The sequence below is a fragment of the Macaca nemestrina genome, chromosome 15, assembly GCF_043159975.1.
Source record: "Macaca nemestrina isolate mMacNem1 chromosome 15, mMacNem.hap1, whole genome shotgun sequence".
In the NCBI taxonomy this organism is placed as follows: Eukaryota; Metazoa; Chordata; class Mammalia; order Primates; family Cercopithecidae; genus Macaca; species Macaca nemestrina.
The window spans coordinates 64809096-64824570 of record NC_092139.1 but is presented as its reverse complement, the minus strand read 5'-3'; the positions used below and the strand labels follow the sequence as shown (position 1 = coordinate 64824570).

Below are 15475 nucleotides of genomic sequence, written 5' to 3'. Positions count from 1 at the left end.
GGGCAGTGTTAGGGCCAGAGGCAGGGTATAGGCAGGGCCAAGGCAGGTCCATTGCAGGGCCGGGGTTCAGACCAGGGCCGGGGCAGGGCCGGGGCAGGGCCAGGGCCAGGGCCAGGACCAGGAAAGGGCAATGTCAGGAACACGGCCATAGCCAACTTAGCTAGAGCCAGGATAGAGACAGGGTCTGGGGTGGGGCCAGAATAGCATGCCAGGATAGGGCCAGGGCAAATTAGGGCCAGGACAGGGTCAGGAGGAGGGCTGGGCCAGGGTATGGCCTTAAGTAGCCAAGAGCCAGGTCCAGGGTCCATGCCAGTGCCAGCGCCGGCCCAGGGCAGGGGCAGGGCCATGGCCAGGTCTGGGACAAGGCTGGGGCAGGGTCAAGTTCTCGCTCAGGGTAAGCACAAGACCAGGGCAGAGCCAGGGAAGGGGCAGGGCCATGGTAGGGCCAGGAGAGGGACGGGCGAAGGCAGAGCAAGATTAAATCAGGGACAGGATCCCTTCAAATCCACTTCAGGGCCAGGGTCTTGCCCTGAAGTGGCACTGATGCATAATTAGATATATGGGGGAAAATTAGAAACTGAAATGCAAATGTAAATTGTGAGTATACTCAGTGATGTAGCTGAAACCTTAAATTATGTGGTAAAAGACTATATTTTTAATAAATTTAATGGGAAAATAAAATATTGGAAAATTTAAAAATAAGTATATATTCACAGTGTATACCTGGAGAAAAACCATTGAGAGATCTAAATGCAAATGATAAAACCACAAAATCCGTAGGAAAATCTCTCGGAGATCAAAAGGACTACATAGCAAAAAAAAAAAAAAAAAAAAGAAAAAAAGATATAACAATAATCAAAAGACCGTGGGAAAATTATTTACCTGTATCATAGAAATGGACAAATATTCTTATTGTATGTACAGGGCTACATAAATAAAAGAAATCGCTGGTTCTGAAAGGATCCCTCCGCGTCCAAAAGACCACAAGGTCGCGGTCAGGGGAGTTCTTCCAAGGATTCCCGGTCGCGCAGTCCCCTGTGGACGGCTTTGACCAACATTCTGGGGCGTGTACCTGGACGACTCGCCGAGGACTCTGGGGAGTGTAGTCCACTGCCGGGATGCGAAGCGGAGGGTCGCAGAGCCACGGGTCGCGCCGAGGATTCTGGGTAGCGTAATCCCGGCCGCGCAGAGGCTTCTGCGTAGCGTAGCCCGGGCGGCGCCGAGCGGTCCAGATGCCTGGGCGTCACCGAGCTGGGAGGTGGGTAGTCCACCGTCGGTGACCTCACCTCCTCCGTTCGCCGTCAGCCGTCTTGGTGAGTCGCGCTCCTGCGGGTCCCTCTCTCCAGCCCGCCCTTCCTGCGCAGGAAGAAGGGCCGGGAAGGCCTGGGCCGCCAGGGCGCTGCTGGGGCCGTAGCGCGCCCTCCCTCAGGCCCGGCGTCTCCATGTTCTGGGGAGGGGCGGAGACCCAGGCCGCGCCTTGGAGTGGGCTGTGGTGCTGCGGCTTGCCGAGCGCCCCGGGTCTGGGCCGCTACTCAGTCTCCGTCCCCGGTTGCGTGTAGTGGTTAGGCGGTTAGGCAGCCAGGATTTCACAGGGGCACCGAGCAACCCAGGTCTCCGTGTGCCAGGGTCGCCGCTCCTCGAGTGGGGACGGGCCAGCGGCCTAGGTAGCTGCCACGGGGGTCGTTTGGCTGGAGGTGGTGGGGGACTCGGCCACAGACTGGGTCCACCGGTTGGGTGGGGCTTACAGCCCAGAGACTGATGGACTAGGTCCGACTCGGGTTCCCTCCGACTCTTGATGCTCCAGACTTTGTTGTGGGAGGCGGGACCGGGGAGGACTTCGCCCGCGTGTTTTGGGGAAGGGTCGCTGCTTTGGGTTGGGGGCAGCCCGCCTTGGGACTATCTTCCTTGGGTGGGAGGGTAGGCCGGGACCAGATGTCCTGGCACGGGCACTTCTAGACGTGTGTGGGGGTTCTGCGTGGGGCAGCGTCCGCGGGAGGTGAGGTAGCTGTGGGGACCCAGGTGGCCTCTTCCCTGGAGCCCTGCTAATGATGGCAAAATATATTTAAAGAGGTTTATTCTGAGTCAGTGTGAGTGACTGTGGCCCAGGTTATTCAGTCTCAAGAGGTCCTGAGAAAGTGCCCGAGGTGGTCGGCTTGCAGGTTAATCTTATACAATCCAGGGAGACAGGAATTTCAGGTAAAATCATAAATCAGCCTGAGCACTGTGGGAGGTCAGGAGTTCCAGAGCAGCCTGGGCGGCACAGCGAGACACCCTGTCTCTACGTGAAATTAGAAAAAAAAAAAAATTAGCAGAGCGTAGTGTCCTATGCCTGTGGTCTCAGCTACTTCGGTGGCCCAGTCAGTTGAGTCCGGGAGGTGGAGGCTGTAACGAGCTATGTTGGCTGCACTGCATGCCAGCCTGGGCAACACAGCGAGATCCTGCCTCAGAAAATCATAAATCAATGTGAGAAAGATACACATGGGTTCCTCCCAAAAATCCAGTATCTCCAAACGGGTTTACACCTCATGGGGGCACTTAGGTATTCTTTAGTGGACAATTGGTTGAGAGACTTAAGCTGTTGCCTAAAGACTGGAATCAGAAGTATGCCAGAGTTAAGGGGATTGCATAGATCAAAGTTCTTGTTATGTAGATGAAGCCTCTTAGTTGGCAGCACACAGAATAGATGGTAAATGTATGTTTTCAGTTATTTTTGTTTCTTTGTTTGTTTTTGTTTTTTTGAGAGAGAGTCTTGCTCTGTCGCCCAGGCTAGAGTGCAGTGGCGTGATCTCAGCTCACTGCCACTACCACCTCCCCGGTTTGAGCAGTTCTCCTGCCTCAGCCTCCTGAGTAGCTGGGACTACAGATGCCCACCACCACGCCTGGCTGATTTTTGTATTTTTAGTAGAGATGGGGTTTCACCATGTTGCTCAGGCTGGTCTTGACCTCGTGACCTCAGGTGATCCACCTGCCTCGGCCTCCCAGAGTGCTGGGATTGCAGGTGTGAGCCACCATGCGTCAAACTGGCTGTCTCTTCCAGCCTAGGAAAGGCTTAGAACGAAGGAGATCTGGCTACATTAGTGGAGATTTGCTACAGATGCAAATTTTCCCACTAAAGGCAGCTTTGCGGGGCTATCCATTTCAGTATGTTGCGCCTGTGGCAGCCACTTCAAAACTTGTCAAAGAAGTATATTTTGGGCTAAAATAAATTCCTTCAGCATCTGCTGTCATGTGATGCTGTACCAGAGTCAGGTTGGAAAGTGAGCCACATTATATAAGAGTAATAAAACTCATCTGATTAGATTTTATGGTTTCTAGGACAGGACTCCCCAAGCCCCATATATACGCATTTGGGCAAGGGAAAAAAGGTGAGTTTCATCCTCACCAGGTTGGTAGGGCTTCCTTGGTTAGTGGAGTGGGAGTAACAGCAACCATTGGGCCCAGCAGTTTTTTTAAATGCCTCTGGGGCTGTGGACTGGCCAAATAACTGACTTTAATCATTTCATTATGGAAAAATTGTAAGCAGAACCCCATGGTAGAGAGACCCATCAGTCAAGATATACCTCATGACCTTGCAAGCTAATCTAGCTTGACCCAGATCCCCTCCTAACCTGTGCAGATTCATTGAGAAATGTCAGAGCCCTGCCTACTGGTTAAGACATAACCCTTTACAGTGAGAACTGAAACCCAGGCTCTATCACTTTCTTGGCTGTGTTGCTTTGAGAAAGGTATTTAAATGTTTTGTGCCTGTTTCATCATCTGAAATTGGTGGGTAATAGTCACTTCATAGAACATTTGTGAAGATTGAATGCAGAAAAATTTGTGCCATGCCTGGAACCGTCCCTGGCATATATTAAATTCTCAATGTGTTAAATATTATAATGAATATCAACACTTCCTTATTCTGGAAGCACCGACAGGATAAGCTGTGTTTAGTGTAAGCATCGTTTCAGGACAGGCTCTGTTGTGATGCCCACACTCGGAATCTGTTCCCAGGAACCTGCCTACAATGGTTTTCTTCTCTGGAAGACTTTGGGTCCTTTTTTTTAACAAGAAGAGGCTCTACCCTGGTACTGAGGATTTCCAAGGCCACCTTTGAGGATCACAGAGCTAATTTTAGAACTATTTTAGTCCCCAGCTCCTCTTCCTCCACTCCCATGTTACCCATGAGAGGACTGCCTGCAGGGTAAGGGAGGACAGCCCAACCCCAGGTGGGGACTTCTTATGTATTGCCTTCCTGCAGTGCCTTCTCTGCCCTAAACCATCATGGGTTTCCTTTGCTAATGTCTGACATCTTGTGCCCTACACTGTCCCGTCTGAGGCTCAGAACCTCTCAGCTGGTTCTCCTCGTGGGGAAGGTTCCCCAGATCTGATGCCCTCATTCAGGGCACTTCCATCATTGTCCCTACATTTCTTCTCTCAGTGCTTTATTCAGGCTGCTGCATTCATGGTGCAGACCAGGTCTTGTAAAAAATTATTCTGTCAGCATGTGCTGAGCCATTGTCCTGTCCCAGGGACAGGGCTTTATAGTCATTGCCATATTCATCTCTTCAACCAGTATGGAAGGTAAGAATTGGAATCCCCATTTCCCAGACTAAGAAGTAGTGTGTTAATCAGTTGAAATAATTTTCACGACTGAGCATGGTGGCTCACACCTGTAATCCCAGCACTTTGGGAGGCTAAGGTCGGCAGGTCACCTGAGCTCAGGAGTTCGAGACCTGCCTGGCCAACATGGTGAAACCTCGTCTCTACTAAAAATACAGAAATTAGCCAGGCATGGTGGCTCACGCCGGTAATCCCAACTACTCTGGAGGCTGAAGCAAGAGAATTGCTTGAATCCAGGAGATGGAGGTTGCAGTGAGCAGAGAACATGCCACTGCACTACAGCCTGGGGGACACTGAGACTGTCTCAAAAAATAATAATTTTTACTTTATGTAACATATCTGGGATCAAGTGGACTGGGTTGTGGAGCAAGCTGGGATTTTGGGGGTTTCTGTTAAGAATTAGCTTCACTGAGGTATAATTGAGACAAAATTTCTCACATTTTAAGTTCTAGTTAATGAGTTTTAAGAAATGTATATAGTGAAGTCTTAATCTTCAAATCAACATATGAACATTTTTCATCCCCAAAAATGTAGGAGCTGTTTTTTAATCTTAGGAAAATTTTAATGAAATGTATGTGGAGGAGCTAAATGTTTCAAGTTTGCCTTATGTTCATATCTAATTTATTGGTAACTAATTTAAACCACTTTCTTCTGGCTCTCAGTTTCTGTTCCTACTGGATATTAAGTCCCACAGATGTCAACAGATGGCAGGAGTGAGATCAAACAGTTTGCAGTGTTCTCCACTCACACCCTGGAAATGAAGGTTTCCTCTGTTTTTCCTCTCCAAATTATCTTGGAAGGGATATTCAATTTTTTTTTTCAAATTTACAATGAAAAATATTGAAGAAGGAACTAAAGTAGAGAGAATATATAACAAATCTCTCTGTTCCCTACTTGCACCTTAACACTTTGCTCTTCTTACTTCATCCAACCCCCTCCCCACCCCACGCTTTCTGTTTTCAGGATAGAGCATCTTGAAGCCAATCCAAGACACCATTTTATCTGTAAATTTACTGCAGCTGCTTCTCTGAGGACTATTTTTGTTGTTATTGTTTTGCTTTTTAACATAACTAGAGTACCAGAATCACACTCAACAAAATTAGCAATTTATTAATTTCACCCATTACCCAGTTTATGCGGAAATTGTCCAGGTCTCAAAAATTTCTCCTCACAATTCAGATTTCACACTCAGGTTCATTAAGATGGGAAGCATGAGAGAAGAAACATCTAGAAACCAGCTCAGTAGTGCCCCCTGTCTGTTTTACTTCTCTCTTTGTGATCTAGGTAAAGGAAGTTTCCGTACCTTGGCAAACTACCCATCTGCTTGCTTAGGTGCTGAGGCTTGTTCATGCTTTCCTTGTCATGGCTTTTTCCTCCGCTTCCTCCTTCTGCCTGCCAGGCTCATCTCCTAATTCTACTTCTCCATTGTCTTTTGCCTCTCTGCCCATGAGGACAAATAATGATCACAGCCACTTACCTAATTGCCTGGCCCTAGTTCTGGTCCCAACTATAATCAGAAATGTGGATTCTGAAATGGCAGTGAGGAGCTATGTGGACTATATTTCCAGTAAAACACCGTAACTTGTAATTTAGAAAACCAAAAACAACCATTTAAACTACACAGAATTTGTCTTAAGACCACTCAGGAATTTAGAGAAACATTTATTCAGAAAAATCAACCGAGCCTTTCTGAGAACAGTGAGAGTCTGTAACATTTGACACACAAACTGCTACCCTCCCCACCCCCATTTTGGTCCGCTCTGAGAGAAACTCCACTATGGGCTGTGAAAATGACAAGATGGAACCCTCTCCCTCTCCAGTTCTCAGTCTATTGTGACAGTTTATCCCTGAGAGAGGCATGATGCCACTATTCTTAACTTCTCTCCCCCCGCCAGTCCTGTGTTCCTGAAGCTGGTTTCATGTAAGCGTAGTTGTGAAGTGTGGGTAGGGACCTCCTTGAATTTATTCTTGGAGTTTGTTGAGTGTGCTGGCCTTGTAGATTCATGTCTGTCTTCAAATTTTGAAGTGTTGGCCATTATTTCTTCAGTAATCTATCAGCATCTTCTCCTAGACACCCATATATATGTCCAGTTAATGGTGCCTTATAACTCTCTTGGCTCTGTTTACTTTATGTCATTGTTTTCTCTTCCTGCTTCTCTGTCTCTGTAATTTCTTCCCTGTATGTTTACTGATTATTTTTTTTTGCCTGCTCATCTGCTGTTAAACCCCTCTACTGAATTTTTCAGTTACTATGTTTTCAGGTCCAGAATTTTCGTTTGCTTCCTTTTTGTAATCTCTGTTGATATTTTTATTTTGTTCATATATATTTTCCTGATTTCCTTTTCTCTATATGTGTTTACATGAGTTTTTGAGAATATTTTAGACAGTCTAAAATCTGTCTAGTATGCCTGAAGCTTATGTTTCTCCAGGGAAGGTTTGCATCACTTTATTTTCTTCCACTATTGGTCCATGTTTTCTGAGTTTTTGTTGTTGTTGTTGTTGTTGTTAGAAATTAGGCATTGTGGGAAAAAACAACCTCCTTTTCCAATTTTTGCAGACTGACTCTTTTCCAGGGAGGATTTTTGCTATTACCTTGGCATTGGTTCTAAGCTTTGGGATCAGTCTGAGGAGAAGGTTTAAGATTTTCTCAGGCCTTTTTTGAGCATGGATCTTACCTTTGCTTGTGGCTTTTTCCATTTGCTCATAGGCAACTGCTTTTAAATACTTATTTGTCCCAAGAGTCTCTCCTCTGGGCCCTTGATGGTCTGTTGCATGTCTCTACCCATAATATCTTGCCCCAGGCATCTGCTTTTCAGTCTGTCTGCATCTTTGCCAAGCATGATCCAGTGCTTTTCCTCCCTAAGGTGTGAGATCCTCAAAACAGAGAGAGCAGTCCCTCAGGCAGCCTCCAACAGCTTAGAACCTTGTAAGAAAGGTCTACTCTGCTTTCTCAGATTTGAGGGAAGGAAGTGGAAACTGGGATGCTGCTTTAGAAGCTCTGTTGTATTCTGCACCTGTAATTTTTTGCCCCAGGGATCTATAGGCAAGTTCACCATGAGATTTTTCCGTTAGGCAGCACTTGGACAGGATAGAACACTGGGAATAAGGAGTATTGGGTTGCAAATATGACTGTCTCCTGTTTTGTTTTTGTTGTTGTTGTTGTTGTTGTTGTTGTTGTTTTCCTGAGACTGTGTCTTGCTCTGTTGCCCAGGCTGGAGTGACAAAGCTCATTGCAGCCTCAACCTCTTGGGCTCAAGCCAGGAGTAGCTAGGACTACAGGCACGTGCCATCACACATGGCTAATATTTATATTTTTTGTAGAGACAAGCCTTTGCCATGTTGCCCAGGCTGGTCTTGAACTCCTGGGATCAAGCGATCCACATGCATCAGCCTCCCAAAGTGCTGGGATTACAGGAAAGCCACTGTGCCCAGCCAACTGCCTCCTGTTTCTAATGTGGCTTTTTCTTGATTGGGCAGTTTCTTGAATACTGGGGACTTTTGAGTATTTTCAAATGAAGTTTGTTCCTATAAGATTATTTTAGGCAATTTTTTGGTAAGCATAGAATTAGCAATATGATTAATGCTTTTTCTGTAAACTAGTATTATGAAAAATCTCAAATGGGTAGCAAAATTGGGAGAATGGTAATATGAATCCCCATGTTGCCTTCATCCAGATTCGATAAATTTTAAAACCATAGATAGTTTTGTTAGATTTATCCCTTCCCCCTGTTTATGTGCCAAAGTATTTTAAACAAATCCAGATGTCTTGTTATTTTACCCATATATATTTGGTCTCTGAGAGGATTTTTAATCAATGTTGAGGTGTAACTTGGGTACCATAAGAAGCACTGCTTTTAACTGTATACTTTAATGAGTTTTGACACAGGTCACTTATCACCTCAATCAAGATACAGAACATTTCAACAGAGTTCTCATGTGCCCTTATATGTAATCACTCTAGAGGAAAATAGTCAAGAATTCTCACCAAAATATGGACAAGTAGCATCCAGCAATGCATGAAAAGGATGATATATTCTAGCCAAATGGAGTTTGTGCCTAAAAAACCAACGATAGGGTGAACATAGAGTAAGCTACCTGTGGAGATATTTAACTTTTTTTTTTTTTTTTTTTTTTTTGAGACGGAGTCTTGCTCTGTCCCCAGGCTGGAGTGCGGTGGCGTGATCTCCGCTCGCTGCAAGCTCCGCCTCGTGGGTTCACACCATTCTCCTGCCCCAGACTCCCGAGTAGCTGGGTCTACAGGCACCTGCCACCATGCCCTGCTAATTTTTTTTTTTTTTCTTTGAGACTGAGTCTCTGTCGCCCAGGCTGGAGTGCAGTGGCACAATCTCTGCTGACTGCAAGCTCCGCCTCCCAGGTTCACACCATTCTCCTGCCTTAGCCTCCTGAGTAGCTGGGACTACAGGCGCCCTCCACCACTCCCGGCTATTTTTTTTTTTTTTTTTTTTTTTGAGACAGAGTCTCGCTCTGTCACCCAGGCTGGAGTGCAGTGGCGCGATCTCCGCTCACTGCAAGCTCTGCCTGCTCCTGGGTTCACGCCGTTCTCCTGCCTCAGCCTCCCTAGAAGCTGGGACTACAGGTGCCTGCCACCACGGCCAGCTAATTTTTTTGTATTTTTAATAGAGAGGGGGTTTCACCGTGTTAGCCAGGATGGTCAGGATGGTGACCTCATGATCCACCCACCTCCGCCTCCCAAAGTTCTAGGATTATAGGCGTGAGCCACCGACCGCACTGAGCCCGGCGGAGATATTTTACCTTTTATCTGTGGTTCTCAGCTCAGGAAGGAAAGGAAAGGCAGCTTCTTGCATGAATCAGCTTTCAGCTTAATATTTTTCTTTTGGCAGAGTGGTTTGAGTTCCCACGTTTTTATTTTCCTTTCACTGCTTTCAGGGAGCAAAAGAGAAAAACCTACACGAGTATCTTAATGCAGAAAAATATTTGATAACATTTCACACCTATTCAGGGTAAAAATTCTCAGCAGATGAGGAGTAGAAAGAATTTCCCTTAATAAAACAAAGGTTATGTGTGACAGCCTGGCTGCAATCATCATATTTAATGGTGAAGTGTGTTCACACTAAGATCAGGAACAAGCATTAATGTTGATTCTCATCACTCTTTAGCATTATCTTAGAATATCAAGGTAATTTGTTAAGGTATTAAAAAGGAATAAAAGGCATAAACGTTGAAATAGAACAAGAAAAACTTTTTATTCACAGATGTGAGTGTGTACATGGAAGAATCTGTAGTTAAACAACTAGATACTAGTAACACACAGTTTAGGAACTTGAGAAAATAAGGTCAGTATTTTTAAAGAGCACTTGTATTTCTGTAACCTAGCAGCAAACAGTTAAAAAATGAAATACATATTTATACTACCACCAAAAACAAAATGTTTAAACTTCTAAGACTGAATGTAGGAGAATATCTTTGTGACTTTGGAATAGGTAAAGATAGCACAGATGAGACATGCAAGGATGTAAACTATTTAAGTGTACAGAAACAACAAAAATAAATGTTATAAATCGCCTTTCAACTGCCATCAGAAGAAGAAATTTCACTGCTTTTCTTCTCTAACTGCGTGTAAACCAAAAAGTATCAGAATCAAGTACCAATTTAGATGTTTTTATTATTATTATTATTATACTTTAAGTTCTAGTGTACATGTGCATAATGTGCAGTTTTGTTACATATGTATACTTGTGCCATGTTGGTGTGCTGTACCCATCAACTCGTCATTTACATCAGGTATAACTCCCAATGCAATCCCTCCCCCCTCCCCATAATAGGCCCCTGTGTGTGATGTTCCCCTTCCCGAGTCCAAGTGATCTCATTGTTCAGTTCCCACCTATGAGTGAGAACATGCGGTGTTTGCTTTTCTGTTCTTGCAATAGTTTGCTGAGAATGATGGTTTCCAGCTGCATCCATGTCCCTACAAAGGACATGAACTCATCCTTTTTTATGGCTGCATAGTATTCCATGGTGTATATGTGCCACATTTTCTTCATCCAGTCTGTCACTGATGGACATTTGGGTTGATTCCAAGTCTTTGCTATTGTGAATAGTGCCACAATGAACATACGTGTGCATGTGTCTTTATAGCAGCATGATTTATAATCCTTTGGGTATATACCCAGTAATGAGATGGCTGGGTCATATGGTACTTCTAGTTCTAGAACCTTGAGGAATCACCATACTGTTTTCCATAATGGTTGAACTAGTTTACAATCCCACCAACAGTGTAAAAGTGTTCCTATTTCTCCACATCCTCTCCAGCACCTGTTGTTTCCTGACTTTTTAATGATTGCCATTCTAACTGGTGTGAGATGGTATCTCATTGTGGTTTTGATTTGCATTTCTCTGATGACCAGTGATGATGAGCATTTTTTCATGTGTCTGTTGGCTGTATGAATGTCTTCTTTTGAGAAATGTCTGTTCATATCCCTTGCCCACTTTTTGATGGGGTTGTTTGGTTTTTTCTTGTAAATTTGTTTGAGTTCTTTGTAGGTTCTGGATATTAGCCCTTTGACAGATGAGTAGATTACAAAAATTTTCTCCCATTCTGTAGGTTGCCTGTTCACTCTGATGGTAGCTTATTTTGCTGTGCAGAAGCTCTTTAGTTTAATATAGATCCCATTTGTCAATTTTGGCTTTTGTTGCCGTTGCTTTTGGTGTTTTAGACATGAAGTCCTTGCCCATGCCTATGTCCTGAATGGTACTACATAGGTTTTCTTCTAGGGTTTTTATGGTATTAGGTCTAACATTTAAGTCTCTAATCCATTTTGAATTAATTTCGTATAAGGAGTAAGGAAAGGATCCAGTTTCAGCTTTCTACTTATGGCTAGCCAATTTTCCCAGCACCATTTATTAAATAGGGAATCCTTTCCCCATTTCTTGTTTTTCTCGGGTTTGTCAAAGATCAGATGGCTGTAGATGTGTGGTATTATTTCTGAGGACTCTGTTGTGTTCAATTGGTCTGTATCTCTGTTTTGGTACCAGTACCACGCTGTTTTGGTTACTGTAGACTTGTAGTATAGTTTGAAGTCAGGTAGCGTGATGCCTCCAGCTTTGTTCTTTTGACTTAGGATTGTCTTGGCAATGTGGGCTCGTTTTTGGTTCCATATGAACTTTAAAGCAGTTTTTTCCAATTCTGTGAAGAAAGTCATTGGTAGCTTAATGGGGATGGCATTGAATCTATAAATTACCTTGGGCAGTATGGCCATTTTCACAATATTGATTCTTCCTATCCATGAGCATGGTATGTTCTTCCATTTGTTTGTGTTCTCTTTTATTTCACTGAGCAGTGGTTTGTAGTTCTCCTTGAAGAGGTCCTTTACATCCCTTTTAAGTTGGATTCCTAGGTATTTTATTCTCTTCGAAGCAATTGTGAATGGAAGTTCATTCATGATTTGACTCTCTGTTTGTCTGTTACTGGTATATAAGAATGCTTGTGATTTTTGCACATTGATTTTGTATCCTGAGACTTTGCTGAAGTTGCTTATCAGCTTAAGGAGATTTTGGGCTGAGACGATGGGGTTTTCTAAATATACAATCATGTCATCTGCAAACAGGGATAATTTGACTTCTTCTTTTCCTAACTGAATACCCTTGATTTCTTTCTCTTGCCTGATTGCCCTAGCCAGAACTTCCAACACTATGTTGAATAGGAGTGGTGAGAGAGGGCATCCCTGTCTTGTGCCAGTTTTCAAAGGGAATGCTTCCAGTTTTTGCCCATTCAGTATGATATTGGCTGTGGGTTTGTCATAAATAGCTCTTATTATTTTGAGGTACATTCCATCAATACCGAATTTATTGAGAGTTTTTAGCATGAGGGGATGTTGAATTTTGTCAAAGGCCTTTTCTACATCTATTGAGATAATCATGTGGTTTTTTTCTTTGGTTCTGTTTATATGTTGGATTACATGTATTGATTTGCATATGTTGAACCAGCCTTGCATCTTAGGGATGAAGCCCACTTGATTATGGTGGATAAGCTTTTTGATGTGCTAATAGATGTTTATTTTGCCAAGGTTGAGCACATGCCCCAGAGAGAGGTCAGTGGCTTTCCCCAAAGATGAGTTTGAGAGCTTCATTGTTTAAAAGGGAAAAGTAGGCTGGAGGGGAAAGAGGGAGGGTATGGTAATCCACCTGTGGCAAGAGAAAAGGAGCAGGTAGGAGAATAATCAGTTATGTATTCATCTCACACTCAGTAAATCAGCACTTTATGTAAGATAAGGTGTGCATAGAGCAGCTACTATGGAGATACTTAACCTTTTATCTGTAGCTATCTCCTTTGGAACAAAAGAAAAGGCAGCTTCTTACATGCTTTCCTTTTGGCATAGTGGACTGGGGTCCCTAGTTTTATTTTCCTTTCATAACACCGTAGTATTTGTTCACTTCTTCTGTCTCAAAGTTGCTGGCCAGTGGATGTATGCTGTGTTCATCATAATCACCACGATAGCATCTTTGTTCCTTCACATTTCCTTCTTTTCACCCTTGTATGTCTGTTTTTACTTTGAATTTTTTTTTTATCAAAACATTCACTTAAAAGTATAGTGAGTACTCTAATGAAATCATTGTACCCACCACTTTAATTTACAATTAATTCTTTTCCTGTATTTCTACTGGAATTATTTTCCAAAAATTCAGAGAAAATAGTACAATGAACCCAGTACACATTATTCAGTTCTAAAAATTATCAAGTGTGGCCAATAATGCTCAATTGACTTTTGAGGGTGAGAAGGGGTGTTTAAGCACATCCAGACATCATTTTCACTCATGAATGTTCTGAAAGTTTGTATACAAGGAAGGGCTCATGCTTTTAAAACCCAAAATATTTTTATAACAACAAAATCAATGTTTGATAATCTAATATCCAATTAGTGTTCAGATTTCACTGGCTGCTAAAACTCCTCACGTATTCTTTGTTGCAATCAGGATCCAAATTGCATTGGATCACTCACTGCCTTAGATTGACCACATGTCTGAGGACTTTTATTCTTGAAGGCTCACACTCCCCATGCTATTAATTTGTTACAGGCTTTGGTGTTGTACAGTACTTAATAACTGCCAATGCCATCTGCCTGTGGCCTTCTTAAGTTTGTCTGCCCCTGTGATTATCCTGACTTTAAACCCAGGTAGACGGAGGCTAGAAGAGGCAGACAGCTTTTGTGTGTTCTGTCCAATGCAAAGAACACCTGCAACTCTGAGCCCTAACCTTAAACTCAAGACCTCATCTGCAGGTGTTGCACATCCTTTTAGCCCCTCAGTGATGTAAGCAACAAACCTCACCCAGCTCCTGGGACACAGGGTCTTCACTCCCAGATGAGCTTGTCCTGGATTTGCAGGGAGCCTGGCTCCCTAGACCTTTTGGCCAGACCCCCACAGGGGGATTGTGCAGATGTGCTCTCCCCAGATCCCCAGTTGGTATTGGAATCAGGCCTGTGTCACATGTGGGGAGGGCAGCTGCACCCAGCCACCCTTTGACTTCTCTCCTCCCACAGATCAGCCATCTGCAAGCTTCCCTTCTCCATGGAGAGCAGGAAGACAGTCATGGGACCCCAGGGAGCCAGGAGACAGGTGAGACTTCCCAGAACTGTCCTTCTTGCTGTCACAGGATAGGCTCGTTTCCTTCACTGGCCCTAGCAGTCACATTGTTAGCACAGGACCAAGGCCAGCACCGCTCCTGGGGAGTGATCTGTCTTTCCTGGCGTCCTCCAGCAAGTGACTGGCCTGTGGGTGTCACTTATCAAGTAGTGATCTGTGTACAACACCCAGGGAGCATTTACAGCCAAAGACAGGAATCTCCACACTCAGGTGTCCAGTGATGATGTTGGGTTGGTGTCAATGAAGGGTAGGGCAGAGAGGGAGGTCACAAAGGCCTCCAGTGGGAGGGGCTCCCTGGGCAGTTGCGAGAGATGTGGCAAGTACAGGAGATGGGGAAGAGGCAGAAGTGTGCTCAATCTCAGGCCGCCACTGGGCAGACTGCTCAACTGCAGGGACGAAGGGTTTTAGCAGTCAACGTTCTCACAGACGGCTGGTGGATGAATCCAGGTCCTAGGAGAAGCAGATCCCAAGATGCAATGAGATGGGCTGGGCTCATGTTAGAGGAAAGGCCTGCAAGAGAGAAAAGGGGATGACTGGAGCCTCATCAGACTCCAGTGAGGAGAGGGGGATAAAATTGCGTGGAAGTATCGGAGACCAAGTACAGCCTTGGGAGGCTCAGCCAGGCCAGCAGGTCTTCAAGCCATAGTGGGCCATCAGAGGAGCGCCTGGATCGGAAGGGGCTTGCCTTGATGTCCTTAAAATGCATGGCCACTGCCTGGAACAGCTGCGAGAAGCATGGCCTAGATGTGGGTGCAGGAGTGGACTGTGGTCCTTTAGGCTCCCAACTCAGAAGTCTGCCAGGTGCTGGCTTGGGGTGGCCACAGCTGATTTTCTGTGTGTTCTAGTGGAGGTGCAGAGTCACACAGGGCACCTGAATATCTCTGGTTTGGCAGACAGCATGTTGGATGGTTAGATGGGCTTTCAGCATTACCAAACTGGGAGATTGCACCTACAGCCCTGGATCGGCCACGTCTCTGAGGAGCAGTCACTGCCCTGTGCCGAGCCTGCATTGTCAGTTGGCCACAGATGCCCAAGCTCACCAGGGTCCTCACGGTTTGACAGTGTAGGATTGCCACCTCCCATAGCTCTGCCACTTCCTGCAGACTCCTCACAGCGTGGCCTAAACTGCTGAGATAGCTCCCACCTACCTCCCTCATTGGCCCCTGTCATCTGATTATTCCTAAAGACTGCTGGCTACCTCTGACCCTCCTGAGGACAGAGGCCTGGATGCCAGCCTGAGGAGCCCAACTTG

General features: G+C 45.0%; 1 pseudogene; it reads left to right on the top strand.

The window, feature by feature from the left end:
• Positions 1–1217: 1217 nt before the first annotated feature.
• The window catches only part of LOC139358583 (zinc finger protein 337-like), a 35039-nt pseudogene continuing 20781 nt past the window's right edge, over positions 1218–15475 (top strand).